Genomic DNA, 5296 nt, shown 5'->3' with positions numbered 1-5296 from the left:
TCTAATTTTGTTTAAACTAAGCAGCGGAAATTTATGAGATAATTTATTTTTGTCTCATGAATATCAGAAAACAGAATACAGCAGAGAAGAGAAAAGCTAACACCAGCATGTATCCTGGTTCGGTTGCCTTGTGCTATGCAACCTACGTCCAGTCTCCTCCACAACAGCGAAAGAATTTTCACTATAGTTAACAATATCACATATACCAATTTCACAGGATTGACCCAATCCTTTCACACTCAAGTTCTAACCTAACTTGACATTGGCTATGCTAATACTTAACTATTCACTCTTAGTGCTAACCCAACTAAGAAAGGGATACCTTACAGGTACAAGATACAAGACACTTAACCAACCTAAAGAAATCAGAAAATAACTCTAGGCTTTTCTCTCAAGTGTTTCTCTCAACCTTTTTCCACTCATGGCTTTTTCTTAAGCTTTCTCACAGTGCCTTTTCTCACAAGAAATTACAGAAAGATAAACTTAGAAAAGTAAATTACACTGTGCTATGCGAAAAACCAGATTGGCAAGCCTCTGATTCAGTTCTTCATACTGGCGGAATGCACCTTTGATTAGGTTACACTGTCCAGTTAGTTGAACTTCTTCAAAGAGCTCTCTCAGAACAAAACCTCTATTCACTGGTTTTCTCTCCTTGCTTCTGAATGAGCAGAAAGTCTTCTTTTATCTCCTTGCATGTTGCTGGGTTCTTCTTCCAAGGTCAACACCTTGAGCCTTGAGCTTCACCAACCCACAGATACACTTTTTCTCCTTAATCCCCAGAGCAGAAACTCTCCTTCTGACTTCCTCATCTTGACCGAAAGTCATATAGCAGCAACCATAGAAATCTTCCCATGGTCAACTTGATCTTAGCCCTTGAAAACCAACTTAGTCCCCAAGTCATGTTTAAGACCGTGGATACACAGCAGAGAAGAACAGAAACCATCTTTCCTTTGTATCCCATTACGGATAGAGCAGAGAGTTGGGAAGAAGAGAAGATCTGATGCATGCAAGAGGAAATGGGTTACCTTTAACCTAAGCTTGATTTGGTTTGGATTTTCTGATTAGATTTCTATGTTTCAAGCTTAGTCCTTCTCTCTCTTGCTTCTTTGGTGACTAGCTTAGGGAAGAAGCTCTTTCTCTCTTTCTCACTTTTCTGATTTTCTGATTTGACTGAGACAGAGAAGAAAGGAACGTTGATTTGGTGAAAGCAAGTGAGAGGGAATTGAAATTCAATTCGGGCTTGGATCGGGTTCTTCTCAAGTTCAGCCCGTTTTGATTTCTTTGGCTTTTTGCCTTTCCTTGGGTTCTCAATTTTGCTTTCAGCCCACCATCCTTGCTAGTTGCTTTTCATTCCATTTGGGCTGTTGAATTCTGGCCTGCAATAATAAATAATTAGTAATAAGTAATTATAATTAATCAACACTAATTATTTATTTTACCCAAAAATAATGTTTGTCATCACTAATTAATTTGGTTAATTTCTTAACTCAACAGTTATCTACTGGCATATGACCCAAAATGTAGAATTTGATGAAACGCATCCTTTGGAAAACATAATATAAGAAATGAAACTATTAAAATCTAAACAGATCCCGAATAAGCTCACAACACAAAAATCCCCAAAACTAATACTAAGAAACTTTTAGAGACGAGTAAAATAGAAAACAACACCATTTTTTTTTTTGAAATGCTTAGAATCTGAGCTTGGTAAAGAACCAACAATTTTTGCCAGTCTTGAATCTCTCCTCGAGCCTCTTCTTGGTCTCTTTAAGCGCCGCAACCTTCTTGTCCTTCGCCTGAAGAGACTCGACTGTGACGGCGTCCTTCAAATCCACGTCAAGCATGTAGCGCGTGGGCATCACGTGTTGGTAGTTAACCATCTTAACGAACGCCTTGACGTGCGACTTCTTCGCCGTCTTCTTGGCGGAGTCCCTCTTCACAACCTTCGAAGGGTACTTCTTGATCCCGGCGACGAGGCAGTGGCCGTAGGGGCGGTCGCGGGTGCCATCGTCGAAGGTGCGTATGATGACAGCTTCCGACCCGCGTATCGGCTTTGCAGCACGATAACCGCTTTGTTTGGTTTCAAGAACTTCACCATCTTTCTTCTCTGCTTCTGCTGCGCTTTCTTTGTTCTTGTTTATGGAGGAAGTGGCGAAACCCTAGACGTAGACTAGTTGAAAATATGTAGAAACAACAATTGGGCTTGAGTGAGATGGCGAAGCCCGATTTAAGAAAGATTGGGCTATTGACCAAAACAATAACAAACATTGGACCTAATTAAAAGAACTGTATTAATGCTCTTGTTTGCAAAATAGAATAATAGATGCAAATATAATTAGAAAAGTAAATGAGTGAAAAAAGAAGGATTGGAGTGCTTTTTTTGTACAAATTTATAAAGAAAATAATAGATGTGCTCATTGTCTAGTAAAAAAAACAAGTTGAAGTTTAGATATTAATTTTGTGTTTTGACATTTATCTCCTCCAGAATTAATTAGTATCCTCAATGATGATAATCTAAAACGTATTACTGAGCAACGCATTTCCTCACGACAATTATATGACTAAATAGAAAACAAAAAACCATCTCAATTAATTCAATTTGTATTTAACATAGACAACTGAAGATCACCAATGAATAAAAACGAATGAGATATAATAAGGAGGAATTTTGGCGGTATAATTATGTAGAATAAGTTATTATTTACAATTGGTACTAGTTTTTACCTTATTATCGTTTAAGTTAACACTAATGGGAAATAACTAATTGGAAAAAACCCCAATTTATCTTTTATAACATTATTAAAATACAATTTATTTCTTTTTATTTTGTGATTAATCAACATTCGTAAAATGATTTTGGTTACGTCATTTGTATTTTATGATTGATAAATTTTGCTATGCAAGACGTAAATTTGTGATGAATTAACCCCAAGCATAAGTAATAGAAAAATCTAGGAAAAATCGTGAGAAAAAGTAAAACAAACTTTGAAAATAACAGTAAAAATATATTGTCGAACAAAAAATTTGTCACTTGTGCTAGGAATTCTATAAATTTGTCTCTTATTATATAATCAATTTTGTTACGCACTTCAACTTCATTATCCCTTTGTATCCGTTAACAAAGTATTTAACGTCACACGTGTTTCAGAAAAGATAAAACTCTTCGAATAAACAGTGTAATGTATAATTTAAGAACAATATGATAAAAAAAATCTAGAATTTTATAATGGTACTTGAAATTTTCAGCGACGATAGTATAAAGAGTTTAAATATACCAAATATATTTTATAAGGAGATTTATAATTAGAGAAGATAATAATGAAAGGATTCATAATAGTAAAGAAAATAATGAAGCGCGTATTAAAGAATGTTACAAAAGTAACCTTGTTAATCTGGAAGAAGAACTATATCATAAAAAAACTTTATTTTCCGTCAAAAATTGATGAAGAAGTAGTTTGAACCTAAATCCTACTTATGCTATATGCTCCTGTTGTCGCTAAATAATTTCTTTACGTATTATTTTAATTTTACATGCACGTATATTTAAATTAATTATCTGTTTGATTATTCATAATTATTCATACAAATATTATTTAGATATGTATAAATAAAAGTATCAAACCTTTATTAACGACAATATAATTATGTTTTTACACTTATATGATATTTATCAATATTATTTATTAATAAGTACTAATTTTTTTTATTTATGTAGAACCGATTTTAACGATTCAATTAGTGATTCCTGAATTGAATCAAAAGATTAATGAACCAATAGTCTAATCGGTTTAATCCTTACAACTACGATAACAAATCTATCAGTTAACACCATAGATCAGTTGATAATATGCTGTTTAATTTTAGAAAACTTTTATTTAAGAGTTTAAAATTGTGATTTCGAAAAAAAGTTACCAATTCTACCACGACGGACAAAGTAAACCCTAGAACCTTCTAACGTCCACTATATATGGGGAACCCACTACAACTTGATGCTATTGTTTTATGAAGACACTAAACCTATCATACTGCTGCATGAGTAGATAGACAATTCCGACTGCTTTCAGTGGGCGCCCAGACTGTAAGGAATGTCCGACAGCAATCCGGTGCAAGCCTCTTTTGAGGAGGCAGCATCCATCGAGCACATCCGTGCTCTAATCGTTGAAGCACGCGGGGACGTGCCGGAGCGTATGAGAGTTTAAGTATTATTTTAAGTATTATTAGTTGATATTTTTAAAATAGAAGAGTACTGAGAGTTAGTAGGTTTTGTGATTTGTAGCCATTAATTAGTTATTATTGGTGTGGAATTATTCACTTTTTTTGCTGGCTAAATACTGGCCAAATTTTAATAAAAATGCTGATATCTAAACTTTCTCTTTAGGATATTTAATTTAAGGATAAAGTATATTTTTTTCTTTAAAAGTTCATAATTTTTTTCAAAAATATCCTTGACGTTTAATTTTATTCAATTTTATCCCTAACGTTTTCGATTTATTCAATTGTGTTGTTGACTTTTTCAATTTTACATCCACGATAATTTTGATACATACAGAAAATGTCAGGGACAAAACTAAGTAACATTAAAAGTCACGAGTATTTTTTGAAAAAAAAAATTACAAACGTTAGAGAAAATAATATATACTTTATTATTAATTTAATTTGATGTATTTTAATTACTAGATTAGATTTTATGTCAGTAAATTTAGGATTTTTATTATTTCAACCTTATAAGAAATTATAAATACCTCCTGAATTATTATAGTTATTGTATAGAGAAATTAAAAGAGTACTAAAGTACATTTTAGTTTCATTGATAAAACTATGACGTGGACAATAATATTAGGTTGAGTGAGTATCTTTTCTTGTTGTATCGAGCAATTAGATAAAAGGTTGAGGAGTCAAGTTGCTTCGTAAAAAATTAGATAAAAAGTAGAATGATTTTTTTATATTCAATTTTTTTTTTGTCTTTTATTTTTTATTTTTAATTTATTTTTTTCAATTATTATTATCTCTTGTTTATTATTAGTTTTCATTTTTGTTAAATTTTTTTAACAGATTTAGGGAATAACAAACCTCAAGGAGAGATTTTATTAATATAAATAGATTAACAAAAAAATGTATGCTCATTTTCTAATGTATGGTTAATATAAATATATTAAAATATTATTAGATTTTATTAACATATACTAGGATTAATATAGTTTCTCTTCACAAGTATTTGAGTTAATTACTATTAGTATATTTGTTTATTTTATTTATTATATTAATCGTAATTATTGGTGATTTAGTGTGATAAAAC

The 5296-nt window shown here is 31.8% G+C and overlaps 1 pseudogene; it reads right to left on the bottom strand.

Annotated features, from left to right (window-relative positions):
* Window positions 1-1683: 1683 nt before the first annotated feature.
* On the bottom strand, window positions 1684-2107 carry LOC112724093 (large ribosomal subunit protein eL27-like; annotated as a pseudogene).
* Window positions 2108-5296: the final 3189 nt, after the last annotated feature.

This window comes from Arachis hypogaea, chromosome 11, assembly GCF_003086295.3.
Source record: "Arachis hypogaea cultivar Tifrunner chromosome 11, arahy.Tifrunner.gnm2.J5K5, whole genome shotgun sequence".
Classification (NCBI taxonomy): domain Eukaryota; kingdom Viridiplantae; phylum Streptophyta; class Magnoliopsida; order Fabales; family Fabaceae; genus Arachis; species Arachis hypogaea.
This window is presented reverse-complemented; position numbering and strand designations above follow the sequence as displayed.